The sequence below is a fragment of the Camelus dromedarius genome, chromosome 8 (genome assembly GCF_036321535.1).
Source record: "Camelus dromedarius isolate mCamDro1 chromosome 8, mCamDro1.pat, whole genome shotgun sequence".
NCBI classification, from domain to species: domain Eukaryota; kingdom Metazoa; phylum Chordata; class Mammalia; order Artiodactyla; family Camelidae; genus Camelus; species Camelus dromedarius.
In genome coordinates this window covers 8,090,944-8,113,436 of record NC_087443.1, presented here as the reverse complement: position 1 = coordinate 8,113,436, position 22,493 = coordinate 8,090,944, and the positions used below count along the sequence as shown (strand labels likewise).

Genomic DNA, 22,493 nt, shown 5'->3' with positions numbered 1-22,493 from the left:
GGAACTTTTACATGAGCATTCTGTAGCCTGGCAAAAGTAAATACCAATAATAATTTTTAAAAACGTGTTTTTATAGAAAATATCTCAGTGTAGCACCAAGCATATTTAATAATAGTCCTAAACACCTTTAGTTTCTCTGTAAAGGGAAGCCAATGTTCAGTAAATAATGTTCCAGTATCTTATTTTTGTTTGGGAATGAACTAGCTAGTCAACAAACTTCTATCATTTAACTTGAGTTAGCACAGCTCAAAAATTTCAAGTTACCAAGTATCTGGAGAGATCAATTTTAGGTAGACCTTCCGGAAACACAATCATTTCCAAAGAGTTCACCCAAAAGCTCTTATGTTATTTGCATTTAATTTATATATAAGAATTTTATCATATCAAGTTCATTAATTTTTTTTCTTTCTAACAAACTCTGCAACAGAAACACGAACTTATTAACCTTCAGTAAACCTGGGCACAATAAAGGATATGTCTGTGTTGATTATACCAACAAGCTTAAGCTAGGTTTAATATCAGATATTAATTTAATATTGACTACTTCCTAGATCGCAGGAGCCTGAAATTTGCTGTCTCGCTTCTTTTATACTTAGGAGTGTTTAATTGGTAAGTGCTTACTTTTAAGTCAATTAAATAGAGCTCTTTTACATATTTAATTTTATGTAAAGACAGACAGAACAGGAGATCTCACAGGTTTTCTGCCTGAGTTTGCAAAAAAGCTTTCTCCCAGAGAGCCCAGGTAGACCATTTACGTCTCAAAGGCCCAGGAAGAGAAAAGCAAATTCCTCCTCTAACGGTTTATACAAAACCCAGTCATCTTGGCTATTTTAAGGGACTTTTTCTCCTGTTTCCAAATATCCACTCCAGCTTAAAGAAAGAACAGTAATAGGCAATAATATACATGTCATTCACTCACATTCAGATGCCTCACTTTCAGCAAAAGTAGGAAGAGAGGACAGGATTTGGACTCAGGTACCAAGATACACACACACACACACACACACACACACACACACGCACGCACGCACACACGCACTCAAAACAAAAGCCAAATTGCAAAAGGCCCACTTTGAGATAAAGCGTTAGGGCCACTGTTCTCCAGATCTCAGGGAGCACTGAGATCACACAGCATTACAATAAAAACATCATTTTCTTTCATATGGCAGCATGGCTGAATATCTCCCAGTTTTGCAAAATATACTCCAGAATAATTATATATAAGATGGAACAGAGCTCTGATCACCCACACTTAATTATTCAAGGCCAATGTTATCAAATACCCAGCAAACAACAATTCAAGGTGATGTCTCAGGGTCACAGTTCCCTGGCCCCAAAAGGGAGACTCATAACCAACGCACTGTCAGTCCAGAGAGGGAGAACCCCAACCAGTGCCCCATCAGGGATGAAGCTGAATGAAGGACCAAGGCTGGAAAGGGAACATCCTGGCCCACGCTCAGCCCCAGGCGAGGCCAACGCAAAAGGGAAGGACACCCTGGTGTCATCACACCGAGCCCTGCTACTCAAATATGTCTCAGCTGGCCAATGTAAGTACTGATACACACATACAAACAACAAACATGGTCCCACAAACAAAAGATCAGACAAGGTGTGGCCCCCAAATCCCACTTCCACTAGCAAGCGGAGGCCTCCAAACAGATGGGCCCAGCTCCTGAAAGAGAACCAACCCAGAGCGGCTCCCTTCCCAGTGGGAATGAGCCCAGATGGCTGGAGAGGATGCCCAGCCTGTGCGAGCTGTAGCCACTCACCCCCAGGTGACTCCGAATGCGGGTGCAGCTGGGGAAGTTTCTCGGCTCCACACCGCCTCCTGCTGGGGCAGCCGGCGCCTGCCGGGGACAGTCCTTCCCAGTTCTCTGGAGTCAACTGAGCTCTGGCAGCTGCTGGGACCCAGGGGAGGGGCTGCCCCGGCCAGGGTCGACCTGCCGCCGGCCCAGACTCCTGTGCTGGCTCGTCAGAACTGTTACCAAAGGCAAGTTCGTGTGCCCGCTGCACCGTGAGACCAAACAAACTGAAACATGAGTTTGGAGCAGAGAAAGGTTTATTGCAGGGCCGAGCAAGGAGGACGGGGTGGCTCACGCCCAAGAAACCCCAAACTCCCCTAAGGGTGTCAGCAAAGCACATTTAAGGCCAGGTGGGGGGAGGGGGTCACAGCGTGTGTGATCAGCTCGCGCACAGGCCTCTGATTGGCTGACATGGAGGTAACAGGGCGGGCAACACTGTCACCCTCTGGGCTTCAGGTCTGCGGGCCACATGCTCTCAACCATCAGGTGGTTAATTTCTTCCATCTGGTGGTGGTTTTAAGCATCTGAAACACTCAGGAAAAGAGATACTATGATGTGGGCCCTTCAGAGATGAGCTCCAGCAGAGGACTTGGGGGAGGGGCCTGACCCTGGAAGGCCCCACATGGTCCTGCTCGGACACAATAGTAGTTAGTATCTGCAAATCCCAAACTCCCACGAGTGAGCCCACTTCTGGGGCCCCAGATGACAGGAAACCACTTCTAACACGTGTGGCAGGCGGGAAACCACTCCCAAAGGTGTCCACATCCCAGTGCCCAGAACTGTGAGGGTGCTGGGGGCGGGAATGAAGGTTTCAGGTGCAATTAAGCTTGATGACCTTAAACAAGAGAGACGCAGCCTACATTATCCAGGTGGGGCCAATATAATCACAAGGATTCTTAAAACTTGAAGACTGGGAGTCATGGTTGGTGAGGAAGACACAGCTTGTCCCCACTGGCTTTAATGACAGGGGAGGGGCTCATTGGCCAAGGAACATGTGGAATTTCTAGCAGGTGGAAAAGGCAGAGAAAGGGAGTTTCCCACGAGCCTCTAGAAAGCAATGCCACTTTGCCAGCACTTTGGTCTTAGCTCAGTGAGCCTGAGCCAGACGTGTGACCTCAGAGCCGTAATGTAATGCATTTGTGTTGTTTTAAGCCACTAAATTTGCAGTAATTTGTTACAGCCGCGATAGGAAACAAGTTTGGGTGGGGATGTTGGAGCCCGGGTTGTGTCTGAAGCTCAGGTCCTGTGAAGGGCACCCACCGGCTCCTGAGACCGTCACCTGCCAGCTCAGAAATATTTCTTTACTACGTTTCTTCCTCTCCGCTCCCCCATCGCTGTCTCAGTTTGAGCCTTCATCCTCTTTTACTTCAGTTCTTTCAACAGCTCTCTAACCAGCTTCCTGCTTTAGCTTTGTTGGCTCACCACCGCGCCCCATCACCTCTAATATCAGTGCCAAAAATGAAAACAGAGGCTCACACATGATATGTGTGAATGTTGTAAGTCAGTTGCACAGACCGGTCAATAAAATATGTTTTATTCTCCTACCTTAGAAATCCAGATTTAAATTTCAGTTTCTTGGCGTTCCAGGCCAGAACTTATCTGCACAGGGAGAGCCGGTACCCAGGCCCAAGCCCTTGGCATGTGTCTGCCCCCCTTTCCTCCTTACTCCTGGTTCCGTTCCACACCACGAGGGGCTATGTCACCCCCAACTTCAAACTCTACCCAAATCCTCTACCATTAATCACCCCTTGGCCACATCATGCCCACAATTACACGCTGGTGGGATGGTCTGATCTTGGAGGTGAATCCAGGGAAGAGGCCATTCAAATGAAAGTAAACTCAGGGGCATTGGGCCAAGAAGTCTGGGTACTCAGATCCCGGTCTGGAAGGTCAGGCAATGGGTTCCAGGTGGGCACGTGTCCTTGGTCCTTCCCATGGGGAGGCATGCGGCCAATGGGGGACCAGAGCAGGATGCTCTGATGTGTGAGGACCAAGATGGGGGTCTCTTTCAGGGGTGCTGCTTCTCCTCCTCTCTGGCCTCCTCGCTCCCCACTATACACCTGGTGCTTCAGTCAGACCAGAGTGCTCGCTGGATGTTGTACTAATGTTTTCTCTCCGGGGCTTTTGTTTGTGTAACACCCAGCCATGTGACATTAAGCAATAGGTCCTTCATCTCTTTGAACTATATTTTCTAGTTTCTTTGTCCCTAAAATTTTGGGGCACAGCAAGCTGTCGGTTCCTGGTGATTCATCAACTGATCTGATTTTGTGACATGAAAATGGAGTGCGTTAATCACACTGAAGAATGAAAATGTTCATGTTTCTCATTAACGACTGGTAGAAATATCAGGCAGTCACGCAGAACGGAATCCACTCAAAGTGTCAGCTGCTTTCTCATCAGATGTGAAGGCATTAGAAAGTGACACTGTTAAAGACATGTGGTTCTGGAACAAGAAGAGACACCCAGGTCAGTGGAGTGGAATTATCCAGGAACAAAAGGTCCCTCCCCGCATCACTGTCTCAGCCCAGTGACTGGGGCAGTGTTAAACGTGCTGCTGTTCCCAGCCTGAGGGCTTCCGTGAAACGACCTAGAGATTGAATCTGGGCAAGGGGGCTGTTAGTTGGAGTCCAGCTGCTGGTTCCCATCAGGGGGTCCTCTTGACGGCGTTCACCTTGGTTTATATTCAGGAAGGCGGTGTTTCCTTACTTCTGAGAAGCTCGGCCTCTCCCCTGGCCTTGTCACCAAACTAAAAACATAAAACAAAGAGAACAAAGTAAAACGGTGGCAACCCTACTGGTTTTGAAGATGTGAATTTCAGCCAAGAACCTGCCCTGTTCACCTGCAGAAGAACCAAGTACGTGGGATGATGTCCCTAATCCAGGGTGAGAGCGAGGCTTGTAAGAGAACTGATCATTACGTCCTGAGGAAGGCGGTGGGAACTCAGACGCACCCAGGAGGTTTTGTAAGATCTCACAGAAGCCTGAAGTTGACTGAAGCCGGAAGAAACAACATTTGCAGCGTAGGAAGAATTTCAGCGGGGTGAAATTGCAATGATGAAGTTGGGAGATGGCTAGAGGGGTCAACAAGGGAGTGGAAGAGAAAACACTATTATGTCTCATAGTCATTAACTCTCAGGATTTAAACACCAACGTCACCACTTCTCATTTGGACTAACTTTGATGAATTTGAGAAATGTTTATAGAGTCTCAGGAGCCCTATCTTTAAAAATGTGCATGTGAATCAGTATCAGAATCATAACTGGATACAAAATGAAAATAGAATAAGCAATAATCGTACAGATGTTTAGGACAGCTTACAAAGAACTTGCATGGACTTTATCTCGAGTGAGAAGCTCTTACACCATATCCATCCTGTTTCTGGTAATTTGTAGTAGGGAAGAACAAATCTATACAGAAGAAATTTGGTTTTTTTAAAATCTGTTTTTATATATAGTGGCTAACATTTGCAAATCTCAAACTCCCAAATTTACATAAGGTTGTTTACTATGTCTACAAGACTGTTTCTATTTTGTAGATGAGTTTATTAGTGTCCTCTTTTTTTTTAAATTCTATATGTGAGTGATATCATATGGTATTTTTCTTTCTCTTTCTGGCTTACTTCACTTAGAACAGGGATCTCCAGGTCCATTCATGTTGCTGCAAATGGCATTATTTTATTCCTTTTTCATGGCTGAGTAGTATTCCACCATATAAATATACCACATCTTCTCTATAACGTCATCTGCCGATAGGCATTTAGGTTGCATCTGTGTCTTGGCTGTTGTAAATAGTGCTGCTGTGAACACTGGGGTGTGTGTGTCTTCACATTTCATCTTTATGATGTGATCAGGAGGTGGGGTAAGCCTTACCTTTGCAGCCATTTTCCTTTGATGGTCATTACTCTTCTGTGCTTAGAAGAAATCCCTTCTTCAGAGGCTCCTATTATGATGCTAATTCAATGTAAGATTCAGGTTGAGTCCTAAAGGAATATTCAGTCACAGCTTTACATAAAAGTCTTGTCGGCATAAATTGTTCCCAGGGACCAAATACATCTAGTAAAACTCTTGGCTTGTGTTACTTTACTCATTTAAAAAAATATTGCTGTCATTTATTTTCATTTTAACTAAGTGGGTTACTTTATTTTTATTTTTTAAAATTTGCTTGTTTATTTTTGTTGGGGAAAAGAAATTAGCTTTATTTATTTTTGAAGGAGGTGCTGGGGATTGAACCCAGGACCTCATGTATGCTAAGCTTGACCTATACCCTCCCCCTAAGTGGGTTATTTTAAATGCTTGTTTCATAGTAGTTACAATATTTATTTGTCAAAATGGGTAGGTTAATGTTCAGAGGGGAAAAAAACCAGAATATAAAATCATACCTATCATCATAAGAAAATGATGTAACCACATAGATAAATTCTATTAAAGAAGATGAAGAGATGGAAAATGTTCACTACCATAGAAACTATCTATCCTTGCATAAAATAAGGAAAAAACTGTGCCTGATTATAAGTCTGCGGGAAAGGGCAGGTCTCTAAGGATTCTGTAATGGTGGAGTTTTCCCTGTTGCACAGTCCTCTCAAATCCAGTCCTTATATTCCCACAGCTCCTTACACTCAATAACTGTAAAAATATTGTACTATAATTTTGTATTATAATGTCTTATTTACATGCCAGTCTATGGCCTCTTTGAGGACAGGCACCGTCTCTGATTTATATTGAAGTCAGTCGGGTGCTCACACAGAGTTTACGCAGAGCCTAATATGTGCTCCGGAGCATTTGTTACTTAACGATTTAATTAGCCACGCACACTGCTCCACCTGGTGGCCTTCGCCTTAAATTTCAGGAGCTTCCCTGAAGACTTCCATAATGAGATTTATGAGATACACTTGAAAACCAGGTCATACGGTGACAGCTTTGTGACCATAGATTTAAGAAGGGAAACATATTGATTACACTGGTCGTTGTCCTCACCTATAAAGCCTTTAAACATTTTTGCCCACATACCTCCTAAAATTTCTTTTGAAAAACAATGTACTTTAAGTTGATAGCAAAAAATTTTTAAGTTTCAATAATTGTAAAGTATGTTAGAGTTTAAAATAAATATTTTAAATATTTTATATGAGTAATAAATTATCATATTTAGATAGTGTTACTGGATTTGTATAAATTTAAAATAGTAAAAAACAATTCTTTTAACTATTTCCAATGGCGTATAACACCATATAGCCATTGAATTCTAAATACCAGAGCAATTTGATACCCTGCAACATACATAAGTATGTATATGTGTATTTAAAAAAAATTGGTGACCCAATGAGCTGTTAAAAATAGTTTTTTTCTGGATTCAATTATAGTTATAAATATTAATAGGATAATATCAATCAAAATAAAAAATTATATATTTTGATAACTACTGCCTGGAAAATATAAATTGTTATTAGAAATGCCTTTTTAATGAGTTGGTTAACTTTTTAAAATTATTTTGTTTCCATGGGTGCATATTATAAATTGTAAGTGTGAGACAGTTCTCACCATCAGTTTTATTCCTATTTTCATGTTCAAATACCAAGAAACACATACACAAGTAGATGGGAATACAAGGAGTTTTGTTTTAACATTACCACTTTTTAAAATGTTCTTCTTCTGATTGGAATACCAAAAGTAACAAAGTGGTCAATCTTTTTATTTATTCTTCTAATGATTAGCTGACAAAGTGATTATTTGCACCTTTAATTTTCTTGAATACAAAGCACTGGAAACCGTCTGACTTGCAAAACCATTTATTTCTAGTCTTTGGTGTCATTTCCTTTCTTAGTCTCTGGGACTTTACCGAAAAGGGTTTCCCTTGGCTCATTAAATGGCTACTAATTACACCCAACATTCTTTCCCTTAGAGACACTTACTTAACTCCGTGTAAGTGGAGAGGTTAAGAAAATTGAAATTTTGTTAATTTCAAAACATCATTGAGGGGAGAGGGATAAATTAGGAGTTTGGGGTAGCAGATACACACTACTATATATAAAAGAGATAAACAACAAGGTCCTACTGTAGAGCACAGGGAACTGTATTCAATATCTGGTAATAACTTATAATGGAAAAGAATCTGAAAAAGAATATATATACACATATATATATACACGTACATCTAACTGAATCACTATGCTGTGCACCAGAAACTAACACAACATTGTAAATCAACTATACTTCAATTAAAACACTAAAATAAATAAATGAAGTAATTGGACAATAAAAAAGAACATCACTGTCATTTGTTAAAATGATATATTCTTATTATGTATTTTTAAAAGATTTTCTTCAAAACACTGTTTCAGATTTACATTGTAGAAATTATGGAAAATGTTCACTTTGTAACTGAAATGCCAAATCCAATCCCTATTTTCAAATCAATCAGCAAAACCAGAATAACTTTTCCAGAAAAAATTTTCCTTGATTTTTCCAACTCAGATAAACTTTATTTGCATGTATTTCTGTGTCCTCCCTCTTCTGAATTCTAAATCTAAGAGAGAGATAGACAGACAGAGAGGTGAGGACACATAACCTTTGTTGCTGTGAGGGAGTAAAACATCCCTGCCTTCCTTATTCTTTACAGATGGTCTCTGCTTTGCCCTCAAAGACTCTTCTTCAACAGCAATAAATTCTTCCACAAAGATCCGATGAGGGAAGGGGTAAGGGCATGCAAATAAAAATAGTCAAAACTCTGTTGCTTCACTCAGCAGTATAGCTGTATCCAAAACACTTATGACATCAGCCCAAATTCCTCATCTCTAATACCATGCTTTGCCCTTCATGTAAATATGTGTAACAGATGGAAAGACTGGAAGCCCCACGAGGATGATTCTGCTGTAATAAAAGAAAGCTACAGCCTTTTTGCTACCATTATTTTGACTTGTCCCTTTGATTGTACCCTAGAGGTTTTTCGATCCCCTGAGCAATGAGCCAGGGCAAAATTCAGGATTGGTGATAGGGGTGTGGTTCTAAATGGCAAAGTGGGAAGAGGGCAGTTTCCAAAGCAGGGGTGGCGAAAGAGGGCTCGTGTGCTTTACCCTCAGATGCTTTGTTAGGCAGATCACTTTCAGACGGACTCTATAAATGGAAGTTAAACTGGAAAATGATTTCCAAGACACTCTTGGAAAGTCTCCATTGGTCCCCACCATCATACCTACCACAGTTGGAAAGTATTGACCCTCTTCATATCCATCCTCTTCATTGTTACTAAAAGAATCCCAGTTTTCCCCTGGGTAGCCCGGTACACGACCCGAGTCTTCACCTTGCCAAACTGCCTCGTGTTATGATGCAATCTGGCCAACGAGATCTAGGCTGGGGGTGCTGGGCGACGTGGGACTTGTCTTTGGAGCAATTGTTTTTCTGATAAAATGGGGCTGACTCAGCTGACATACCCCCCGGTCTTTCATGTTTCCCTCCTTTATCTTTTTGGAATGCAGACACACCCTGTGGACGTGTAGCAGCCAGCTTCTAACCAGCAGAACAAAGCCACGTCTTCATAAAGGGGAAGGGATGAAGCCAAGGAGCCTGGGTCTGTCTTGACAGCCTTGGGAGGCTGCTTCAGTCCCCGGCTGCTGACATCTAGATTTCACCATACGAGAAAAATAAGCCTCATTTGTTTAAGCCTTCATTGTCAGGTTTTTTATTTCTTGGTCCCAAATTGTGACTGAAACAAGGGATTCTTTTATGTGTACCTTGGGGAACACATGATCTATTTTTCTGGCCTCAAAGAGTTTGCTTTAGGGAATTGCTGTCTGGGAGGCTAATGCACTGCTATGCAATCATATTTCCACTTATTATAGGTGTTAGTTTTTGTGCTCTAAATAAGATAAATTTATAAAATAAATGTTTTGAACACCAACCAAAAAATCATATGGTTTTTGTAGGCATCACATTTTTGTTACTTTTGTTCCCGGAAACAGTAGGTGGTCAGTAAATATTTAGACAGCAGATGACTGTCAAGATTAAAAAGGCCAACTCTGACTTTTTTTTTTTTTTTGCTTAATAATAGAGAATTTTAATGCATGTTTAAGGGTGGTTTGTGGAAAACTAAATTCAATGCTACTGTTCCCGTAGTAGTGAAAAATCACAGTATCTGGGGCATGGGAAATAATCTACAATGAAATAAAGGAGTTGAGCAACCAGGGAAACACACCGGAAAATGAGAGTGGTGACTTGTGACTTGGGGATTTAATACATTGATGAAAATTAATCAGTGGATTTCATCTAGTGCTATCCCAGGTGATAAACTGTCTGAAAATCTGAAATGAATTACAGTGATTATTATTAATGAATTACAGTGAGGAAATGGTGAAATGTACTGGCAGAAATCTCAAAAGTTGCACAAAAATAACACTCCCAGATATATAATAATAATAATAATAATAATAATAATAATAATTCCTAAACACTTTAAATGTATTATGTCATAAAATCCTTTCTACAACTTTACACATGGTCATGCATAATATTATTTCCCCCATTTTAGGCAAGGAAACATTTTAGACAAGGAAACTAAGATACGGATGAATGAAGTAACTTGCCTACGTTCGCACAGGTAGTATGGGATACAGTGGGGTTAAAACCAAAGCAGTCAGTTCCACTGATGAGGTGGCCGAGTCACCCCCTGCTCCCGGAGATGACAACTGTCAACACTAGATATAACACTTAAAAAAATTTTAAAAACTGCCTGAATGCTCTGGAGAGTAAACAAAACAGGTAGCTTTTGGAGTGAAACCAACAGCTGGGGGAAGGAGATGGCATGGATTAGCTTCCCATTTTTTGTGGCTTTGGTGGCAGGCTTCAGGTGGTGCTGCACAGGACAGCTAAAACCCAGATTAAAAACATAGGTGGGGTACAGCTCAGTGGTAGAGCACGTGCTTAGCATGCATGAGGTCCTAGGTTCAATCCCCAGCGCCTCCATTAAGAAAAAAAAAAAACAAAAACAAAAACAGATTTTCTGGCTTGAAAAACCATGAGACAGAATTCTAGGCAATCATGTACGTTGGAGAGCGAGGAGAAAATCCTGGATGCAAAGGGCAGAGAGGAGGAGCTTCAAAAATAGAAATTTTTTCTAAGTCTCTGGTTGACCCCTGAGTTCCCATGCAAGGGGCAGGCTTCAGGTCCCTCAGCTAGGGACAGAAGAACTGAACTGAACTCCCAATTTACTGCTTTGAGATGTGCAAAGACTGATTACTATATATAAAATAGATAAAAAAACAAATTTCTTTTGTACAGCACAGGGAACTATATTCAATATCTTGTAGTAACCTATAATGAAAAAGGATATATGTATGTACTTCTATGACTGAAACATGATGCTGTACACCAGACATTGACACAAAATTGTAAACTGACTATATGTCAATAAAAAAAAAAAAGCTTGGGTTCTAGAACCAGAGCTTCTACATTTGAATCCTGGCTCTCCTGATGACAAGCTGTGTGACCTTGTGAAAGTTATTCACCTCTCTGTGCCTCGGTTTCCTCATCTGAAAGTAGGACTAATAACATACCTACTTAACTGAATTCTTATGAGAAATAATTACCGTGTAACGTGCTTTGGGCAGTGCTTGACACATCAGTGCTAGCCATTTCTGTGATGTGAGCAATGAAAACGTCTGGAACTGTCTTAGATCTATGTGCTGGGGGTGAAGGTGGGGAGGGGGCTTTCTATTTTGAGAGGCTGGCCAGGAGTAGTTTCTCTGAAGAGGTGACATTGCACAAGGTTCTGATGCTTGTGAAGCTCTGAGTCACCCAGAGATCCTAGAAGTGGGAGCTCTAGGGAGAAGGAGGCAGCAGGAGCAGGGCTTGAGGTGGGAAATGTGTCAAGTCCACAGGAAAACCTGGGGACCTGGGCAAAGAGTGGATCTTTTTAAAATATAAGGGAGGCCATTTGAGAGTTGAGAACAGAAAAGTGACATCATCTAATTTAAGTTTTCAAAAGATCTGTCGGTCTAGGCTGTGATGAATGGAGGCTGGAAAACGGGGCTGGGGTGGGGGTGTGCAGATTCAGGAAATCAGCGAGGGGGCCGCCACAGGAATGCAGGCAACTGGAGACAACGTCTTAGGTGAAGGTCATAGAAGTGGAAGCGAGGAGATGAGGCCAAATTCAGATGGGCTCTGAGGTAGGTTTTGGAGGATTCGCTAGTGGCTTGACTCCGCGGTATAAGGGCAAGGAAGACATCAAAGGTGACTCCCAGGGGTTTGGTCTGAGCCAGTGGGGGGATGATGAGTCCTTAACCAAGACGAAGGACATTTCAGGCCCGATCCAGTTAGGAGAGAGACATCCTTCCAGCTGTTTTAACACTGGTAATTTAATATATATATATATAAAAACACTGACAGGAACAGGAAGCCCAAACAAGAAGTGAAAGCAAACCAGAACTAGGAGGCAAACAAGAGTTCCTCCTTCATCCTCCAGGCTTGAAGTCTCCCTCCAGCATCCCCTCCAGGCAGAGCCTCAAGGGGGCTGCTAGCGGAGTCCCAGCCAAGTGTCACAAAAAATAGAAGCCCCAAGGGTGGGGTTCAAACTGAGAGCCAGGTTAGCACCTGACACAGAGAACTTGATTTGGGGGTCACGTTTAGGTAGGAAGAATCATGAATTCTATTGGATGGATACCAAGTGGAAGTGCTGAGGAGACAAAGGGTCGAAGAAGTCAAGGAGAGGTTGAAACTGGAGATAGAAATTTGAGGGTCAACAGCTTCTACACACAAGTATCTATAAACAAAAGAAACCAAAGTAGGCATTAAATATTAGATCCCCAGCATCTATTGCTTTCCCTGCTGAGCTGTACAAAAGCAAGTCATCATTGTGTTGCCATATGTCAGTTCAGATCATTTTTCTTTTTACTTGGAAATTCAGTAATGTGGTAACGAGGGCAGCGGTACCATCGGGGCCTTCAGAAACATCCCTGGTAATTCTCGTGCTGCTTACGTGTGTTAATTACTGGTATCATGCAAGCTCACTCAGCTTTTATTATGACGAGATTCCACTTTGTGAAGTCCATGTTTCTGGAAAACATGACTTTGTGGAACTTCTGATTAAAAAAAAAAATTTAATAATGTGAAATTTAGGGGAAAAACAGAACAATCTGGATTAAATTGTTTCCATCTGGCAAAATAAGCTTGATGGAGGTGGAAACAGCCTCCAAATGTCCTCTATTCCATGATCCTTCTTTTGGTAAGAGTTATAGATAAATGATTCCAGAAATAGAGCTGTCCACTCCATTCGTCTGGATTTAGAGAATGAAAGTTTCTTTCCATGGCATTTTTGTAAAATAGAGCACTACACAAAAATCCAAACTTGAATAAATTTGTTTAACGGAACCCAAATGGTACGAGATATATTAATTAGATATTTTTGACTCACATCATCATCATTTGAAAGGACCGGGCAACACTGTGCAAAAGCTCTCAGTAATTAATCATTGAAAGAAGCCTAGATACTGACAGAAGCAGAGATGATAATTCCCTGCCATAATTATGGGAAAAGCAAGATGTTACACATCTTCCAGAGTTCCAAGAATTTCTCATCTTAGGATTTAGACAAACTGATCTTCCTGGTCTGGTGCTGGGATGGCCTGCCATGAGTTTAAAGCATGGATGATTAAAGGGTCTCCTGAGGGGGAAAAAACTCATCCAGGAAAAAGAGAACTGGCCCAGAGCTGCCCAGGATTCCAGCCCTGGTCATATTAGGGATGCGACCTGAGAATTATAGGCTGCCACTAGCTGCACCTCTGACCCGCCTCCATGGGTGCACCTCGGAGTTCTAGAGAGAGATGTGTGGCAAGTAAAACATAAGCCTTTCTCACCAGAAACTCAGTAGGACATTGTTTTTTCCAACCGAGCCTTTACTGCCCTTTTCCCCCAGCGTTCCCTATTCTTTTCTTTTGACAGAACTTCCTTCTCTTCTTTGTGAAACTGCCCTATTTCTGTGGGGATTCTATGCTGCTCCCAGACCCAGGAGCTTACCCTGCATGGCAGTGGTTGACCTGAGGATAAGTATGTGACCCAAACTGGGCTAAATTGTGTCTTTGGTGAATTTTTATATATGGCTATTGAAAGAGAGACATGGTGTTTCTCCTCTGAGGTGGCTAAGCTGGAGTGATGTAAGCCTGGGGTGGCGGGAGGCCAGTTCCCAACAAACCCATCACAGTCACCCAGGAAGGAGATCGCTTCATAGTAGGGGGGACTTTTTCTCTTAGAGAGAGAAATGGAAGGCTTTAAAATGGTCAGAGATAGAGACCAGGGAAAGAGAGAGAGAAATAGAGAGAAGTGGGGGAGAGGAGATTAACTCTAATATTTAAAGCCTCTGAAGACTCTAAAACCATATTGTAGATTTTCTGGTTACATATGATCTAACAGATTCCCATTTTCTAAAGTTCAGACGGTTGTTTAACAGAGATGAACATAAAAGTGAAGGAAAGGGATTTTCCTAGAACACCAGAAGTATTCGGCCCTCTGGGGCCTCTATAGGATGTGGCCAACCTCTCAAACATTAACAGTGTCCTCAGACGGATGCACCCAGAAGAACTCTAGGGGGAGAGACCAGCACCTTGAGAACTGGTGACTGTAGAAACAGTGTTAGCAGCATCAGGAAGCAAAAGAAAGAAAGAAAAAAAAGAGCAAAGGAAGCTTTGGAGCAAGGGAGGAGCATGGTTCCTTTGGCACGCATGGCAGTGACCTTAACAAGGACCGCACGACTTGCCATCCTCACCAAGTTCACCCTCGCTGATGTACCCAGCTTATAGACATGTCCCTAAAAGGAGGGGGGCGGGCGGGACTGAAAGCTTCACTTTCCCAACTGGCAAAAAACAAAACACATGATGTCCATGCTAAACTTGAGAAAAATGTATCCATCTTGAGTCACGTGGAGAAGCAGGACACACTGAGCTACCAGAATGGACACGGGAGTGACAAAGCTAGAAACAGGTGCGAAGATGGTAGCCTTGGGGGATCATCAGACGCAGAGCTTGGGCCAAGGTCAGGAACAGAGTCAACATCCCACGGGAGCAGGACAGTCAGACTGTGAAGAATGACCCAAGGACAGAGTCCAACCGGGGCTGGCAGAAGAAGCCAAGTCCCCACCTGTCCAGACAAACCTACTGCACCCCGGTCGCATTTAAGTCTCTGTCTGGGAGGCTGAACTCACAGGGTGCCCCGGCAAGAGCCACAACCCAGCATCTGAGAAACGTGTTTACTTCCAAGTCTCTTAGACAGGAAGAACTCTGTGACTCTCCGACCTCAGAGTTAGAAGACGACTTTCTAACCCCATCTTTGTAGCTCTCTACTGAAGCATACAGTAAGACTAATTTTCTACTTTTGATTGTGAGGCTAGACATGAGATAGAGTAGGAAAATCTGAAAGCTTTTAAAAAATAAAAAAACTTTACAAATATATATGTCACTCTAATTAGTGTTAACGCAGCAATGCCCCGTATCCTCCGCAGCTCCAGACTTGGGTGAACACCATCTCCCTCACCTTTCGCCACCTCTTTCCTCTCTCCTCTCCCCAGAGCAATTTCATTTTCTTTGTCCCATTATATAAGCAACACATCTATAGTTGGCAAATTCACACACGCGAACATAACACGCAGACACACAAACACATACACACTCATCACGGCTGACGCTCATTGAATCCAGTCTGCGCTGAGTGTGGCTGAGGTCTGTTTTGATTGACAGCGTCTTTGAAATACCAGTGGTCAGAGATTTCTAACATCATCTCATTTGTATGCATTGTGATATGTAGCTATAGATACATGGTTTAAAAAAATTTTTTTTTTGAAGTACAGTCAGTTACAATGTGTCAGTTTCTGGTGTACAGCACAGTGTCCCAGTCATGCATATTCTTTTTCATTAAAGGTTATTACAAGATATTGAATACAGTTCCGTATGCTATACTGAAGAAACCGGGTTTTTTTTAAAAAATCTGTTGTTATATATAGTAGCTAACATTTGCAAATCTCAAACTCCTAAATTTAGCCCTTCCTGTCCCCTTTCCCTGGTAACCATAGATTGTTTACTATGTCTGTGAGTCAGTTTCTATTTTGTAGACGAGGTCATAGTGTCCTTTTCTCTCTCTTTTTTTAGATTTCACATGTGAGTGATATCATATGGTATTTTTCTTTCTCTTTCTTGCTTACTTAACTTAGAATGACGATCTCTAGGTCCATCCATAGATACATGGGGTTTTTAATTGGAAAGGAGACGGACTCTCATTCTTAAACTCACTACCCCAACTTGTGTTGGTATCATTGGTGATACCTGACAGTTCACTCATTGCCGTCACTGCTGGGCAATCTCTCTTCACCTGGCTGCTTTTATCTTGAAGCGGAAGTTGAAATTCCTTCAGAAATGTATTACCTAATACTTATAGAAAATTGCTGTCTTTGTGTGAGTATATGAACTTTTGTAAGGTGGAAGGGTGAGAATGTGGTATCTTTGCCAACATGTAAAGCTGATAAAGGATTTAACTCAAGGAGTTTAGCTAATTAAATCATTAACTGATGCGAGTAAACTCTTAATGAGTGCGGTATTTTGGATCGGGGAATTCAAGGGCATTTTAGGATGCTTTTAATGAGAGCAGACCCTGTGAAACATACAAACATATTTCAAGACAACCACCATCATCAGGACGATAAAAAAGATGCTCGGAGTAAGAGAAAGTGGCCCCAAGATGTCATGAAGAAGATAATGGTGCCAAGCAGCCAGTTCGTTGTGGAAGTTCTCTTTAAATAACTACCAGCTGTTATCTTCCCTCTGAAACCTCGTTATTCTGAAGTGTAAATGAGGAATCCATGAGCCAATGGAAGAGACAGAGTCTTGTCATTACAGAAATTCTGGGGGTAAATGAACTGGGCTACAGCTACTCACAGGGAAGGCATTATTAACACTTTAACACAAATGTAGAGAACCCGATTTTACTTAGACGAGAAACTGAGTTAATTCTGACTACAGGTTGGATTTGAAAAAATGATAATAATACGAGGAAAGATACAATACATGAGTATAGTCTGTTGGCCTGAAAGAATGAGAAGGTCCCAATCACACAAATTACATAAACTGACTCAAGAAAAAAATTAAAAATCTCACAGACCTAAAACAAGTTAAAGAGATCGAATCAGTAATCAAAAGCCTCCCAACAAAGAATAGACCAGGATAAGATGGCTTCACTGGTGAAATCTACCAAACACTTAAAAAAGAGTTAATAGCAATCCTTCCAAACTCTTCCAAAAAATAGAAGAGGAGGGTTCATTTCCTAACTTATTCAGTAAGGCCAGCATTATCCTAATACCAAAATCAGACAGAGACATCACAGGAGAAGAAGATCACAGACCAATATCCCTCATGAATATAGGTGTCACATTTTTCAAGTAAATACTTGCAAACTGAATCCATTATTACATTAAAAGGATCTTACACCGTGACCAATGTGGATTCATTGCACCATGATTACAATGGTGGTTCAAAATAGAAAATCAGTCAGTGTAATACACCACATTAACAGAACAAAATAATAAAACACATTGCCAACTACAAATTGGCACTTGATAACTGCTTCTACAAGGACTGGATCACGTCGGCACTTGCCATCCAACTCTGCTTGGATTAAATCATGAGCTGCTGCAGCTGCCGACCTCCAACCCTCCCTGGAAAGAACTCAGGGTGGAGATCAGGAATGAGGTGCTCTGGGCTCTGGGAAAACTGGCAGAACAGGCCTTCAGACAGTTAAATATTTTCAGGAGAAGATTTTATAACCCAAATTCTCATATCTCCTTATATCTAAAAAAGCACTTAACTCATTAACGGTGACATCTGCTCCTCGTGACTAGCAGCGAGCCTGTGCCTAATCATGGGCTGGACTGCACGTACCCCACCTTCACTAAAATTGTACATGATACTGAGTTCCCCCTGCCTCTTTGGTGCAGTTCCTCAGAGTGATCTGAGATGCTGTCTCCTGGGCTATAGTCTTCATTTTGCCTCAAATAAAACTAACCCACAACTCTCACCTTGTGTAACTTTATTTCAGTGGACAGCATGATGGTCTCCATTAACACAGAAAAAGCGTTTGACAAAATCCAACACATTTTCATGATAAAAACACTCAGAAAAAAAGGGACTTCCTTAACATGATAAAGAGCACTTATGAAAAGCCCACACCTAACATCATACTAAATGGTAAAAAACTGAAATCTTTCCCCCTTAATATCTGAAACAAACAAGACAAGGATGCTTGCACTCGCCACCGCTGTTCAACATTGTGGTGGGAGTTCTAGCCACAGCAATCAGACCAGAAAAAGAAATAACAGGAAAGTAAGAAGGAAACTCTCTCTATTCACATGTGATATAGTCCTCTATAAGAAGATCCTAAATAATTCACAAGAAAACTACTAGAACTAACAAATTCAGCAGAGTTGCAAGGTACAAGATTAACACACAAAAATCAGTTACGTTCCTACACACTTGCAGTGAACAACCTGAAAGAGAATTAAGGAAGCAGTCCCATTTACGTTAACGTCTGAAAGAGTACTGTACTCAGGAATAAGTTTAACTGAAGACGTGAAAGACTTGTACACTGAAAACTCCAAAACAATGCTGAATGTCAAAGAAAAGCCTAAATAAATGGAAAGACATCCCACGTTCATGGATAGGAGGACTTAATATTGTTAAAATATCAATAGTACCCAAAGTGATCTGCAGTTTCAATTTAAACCCTATCAAAATTCCAACAGCTTTTTTAAATCGAAGAAATAGGAAAGCCAATGCTCAGATGAATATGGAATTCCAACGGGCCCCAAGTAGCCAAAAGAATCTTGAAACAGAAAGAAGTTGGAGGACTCAGATGCCTTGATTTCAAAACTTGCTACAAAGCTACATCATTAAAGCAATGTGGTACTGGCACAAGAACAGACGTATAGACCGGTGGAACAGAATTTAGAATTCAGAAATAAACTTACACATCTAAGGCCAACTGGTTTTTGACAATGTGCCAAATTCATTCAAACAGGAAAGAACAGTCTTTCCAACAAATGGTACTGGGACAACTTGATTTCTAGATGTAAAAGTGAAGTTGGACCCTTTCTTCATACCATATACAAAAATTAACTCAAAATGGATCAATGACTTAAATATAAAAGCTAAAATCACTGAACTATTAGAAGAAAAATATAATAATAATTAAAAAATTAAAAAATAGCAAGGTTGATATGGATTTGGAGGAATTTTAATTATTGTACATCACCAGGAAGAATAGAAAATGGTGCAGCCATTGGGGAAAATGGTTTGGTGCTTCCTCAGAAAGCTAAACATAGAATTACTACGTGACATAACAAATCCACTCATAGGTATGCAGCCCAGAGCGCTGAAAACAGGGATTCAAGCAGATACTTGTATACCAGTGTTCATTGCAGAATTATTAATAATCATCAAAACATGGAATCAAATCAAGTGTCCATCAACAGATGAATGGACCAACAAGATGTGGTCAATAATATATCCAAGGGATGTCATTCAGCCATAAAAAGAAATGAAGTTTTGAAACATGCTACAACTTTTCTAACCTTGAAAATAATATGCTATGTAAAATAAGCCACACAAAAAGACAGATATTGTATGATTTTACTTACTTAAACTGTCTAGAATAAGCAAATTCATAGAGACAGAAAGCAGATTAGAGGTTACCAGGGGCTGGAAGGAGAAAGAATGGGGAGTCACAGCTTAGTGGGTACAGAGCTTCTGATCGGGGTTATGGAAAAATTTTGGAAACAGTGGTGTTGGTTGCACAACCTTTTGAATGTAATTAATGCTACTGAATTGTACACTTAAAATGTTTAAAGTGGAATATTCACCATTTTGCCACAATAAAGAAAAAAGTCTAAAAGCTTTTATGCAAAATGGATCATGCCCCTAAATGTAAAAGCAAAAATCTCTAAAACTTTTAGAAGAAAACACACAAGAAAAATCTTCACCAGAAAGATATCTTAGGTAGTTCATAAAAGAATCAAAAGTAAAAGGGAAAAAAATGCTAAACGAATGTCATTAAAATGTAAAACATCTGTTCTTTTAAAGCTACCACTAAGGGGCAGGGAGGATATAGCTCAGCGGTAAGAGCCCATGCTTCGCATGCACGAGGAAATAAACAAACCTAATTACCTTCTCCCTCAAAACATTTAAAAAAAAATAAATAAAGATACCATTAAGAAAAAAGCAAGTCAGACACTGGGAGAATTATTCTTAATGCATGTATCTGACCAAAAACTTGGTTCCAGAAGGTGTGAAAACCTCATACAACTCAATAACAAAAAGACAAGCAACTCATTTAACAAGGCAAAATATGTGGAGACACTTCCCAGAAAGACAGACACAGATAAGCAGTATAAACACATGAGAGTATTACTCAGCATCATTAGTCATCAGGGAACTATAAGTAAATTCAAAAGGAGGTATCACTACACAGTTGTTAGAACGGTTAAACTTTAAGCTTGACAGTCCCAGCCACTGGCACGCTAGAATTCTCATCACTGCTGCCTGGGTTGCTTCTGTCACATACACAGCCACTTTGGAAAGCAATTTGGCCCATTTCTTACAAGTAAACTTACCATGAGCCCCAGAAATTCCAGTTTTGGCAAAGTTTCACTCAGAAAAAGAGAAAAATGTGTCCTAATGAAGAGTTATATACAATTGTTCAGAGAGCCTTGATTCCTTGTGGCCCCCGACAGGAACGAATTCAAATGGCCGTTAATATGTGAATGAATACACAAGCTGTGGAAGTCATGCTCTGTCCAAATGAGGTAATAATACACAGCAGCGAGGGAACAAATTGCTGGTAATTGTAACAGTAACATAATGCTGAGGGGGGAAAAGGTGGGCACGGAAAAGTACATACTGTATGATTTATTTATTTATTTTTTTGTAATTGATGTATAGTCAGTTACAATGTGTCAATGTCTGGTGCACAGCATCATGTCTCAGTCATCCCTATACACATATACATTCATTCTCATGTTCTTTTTCGTTATAAGTTACTGCAAGATATTGAATAGAGTTCCCCGTGCCTGTGGAAGGATCTTGTTGTTTATTTTATATATAGTAGTATCGCGAATCTCGAACTCCCAATTTATCCCTTCCCACCCCATACTGCAGAATTTCATTCAATGCAAGTTCTAGACAAGACAGTGAGGTCAGTGGTGACCTGGAGGCTGAGGTAGTGTTTGTCAGTTTTTCTTACTGTGAAGTTACCCTCTTCTGCCTTTTCCATACTGTCCCCTTTGGAAGGACATCACTATGCACAACTCACACTTAAGGGGTGGTGAGTCATTCTCCACCTCTTAGTGAGCTGAGTGTCCACATAAATTATCTGCAATGTTTCTGTAGAGGAGATTTGCCCATTCTTCCCCATTTATTTATGTCAGAGTGGACTCATGGATAGTCATCTTAAGCTTTGAGTTATAATCCAATACCCCTATACTTATTTTTGTCACTCATATGGTTCCAACTTTGGCACAAGGGGCTCTTTCCCTGTCTTTTGTGTCCCTTTTACAGAACCCCATCTATGTGATTCTTCTTGTTTTTTTTTTTTCTTGTTGTTTTTTTTAGCATGATACTAGCTTTCATTACAGAGTATGCGTTCACTCATGAATAACAAATTCTCATATGTAGTTACTAAACAATAGGGCTTGTCTAGGTTTTATAGTCAATAGTACAATGTTGAGAATGGTTAAAATCAGGAACCAATAAATAGCCCACTTTTGAGAGTAAGGAATGAACAGAGTGTATTTCTTCCTGAGTTTGCTACACATTAAACTTGTATTCCACATAGGTATAAGATAAAATAAGAAATTGAAAGTCAATGTGAGTATTTTTGTTCAAGGAAGGTTATGATGAAGATCAGATTTAAGATTTTTAGGGAACAAGAAAAATATGGATGGATGGATGGTATGGAAACAGAATCGACTGGGCATCCTTTTGAAAAGGGAAGGGGGGAATAAAATCAGAAACGTGCCTCAATTTAAGCAGGAAAGAAGCCTTAATTAAAGAAAGATGGTAAAAATAAGTATCTTGGACTGAAAAGTATTTATTTTTGGCTCCAACTTGTAAACCAGTTTCTCTGCCTAGAAGAGAAGCCAAGGGTACTTCACATTTACCACCCAGGAAACTCAACAAAGAACAAGGCTGCCAAGTAGTTGAGTTGAAACAGATTTCCAACAAGGCTACAATTTGACTCAATTTGATCATAAGAGGAAATTTTCCTGTGTTCTATTTTCTTGCTTTCAGTGCAAAAAAAAAAAAAAAAGGATCAGATCACTGCTACTGTCAAATGGTTTTATTATTCATACAAAATGTAAAAGTGCTTAGATTATTGTGGGAGGTAATAAAATATGGCAGGGACAGAAGATGATTGTTCTCACTGTTAATTATTTTCAGTGTAACTGAACTGTAAGTAAACATTTTGGGATTAAAAAATTAGTTCCCACCCACATATTCATTAATTTTCCAACAGCAATATAAAATATAAAATATGATGTTTAATATTCATGCAGTAACTTGATAACATCTCCCTATAGCAAAAATGAAAAGCAAGCTTAAATAAAATACTTTTCTGACATATTTAGAACCAAAACATAATGCATAATTTTGTTTCTACGAAGTTTGTGGCAAATCACATAT

At 40.6% G+C, this 22,493-nt stretch overlaps 1 non-coding gene across 1 annotated transcript; it reads left to right on the top strand.

Annotated features, from left to right (window-relative positions):
- The first annotated feature begins 12,799 nt into the window (after positions 1-12,799).
- On the top strand, positions 12,800-12,871 carry LOC116156110 (small nucleolar RNA SNORD18). Its single transcript, XR_004139974.1, has one exon. It is a non-coding gene; the product is annotated as a small nucleolar RNA SNORD18 (small nucleolar RNA).
- Positions 12,872-22,493: the final 9,622 nt, after the last annotated feature.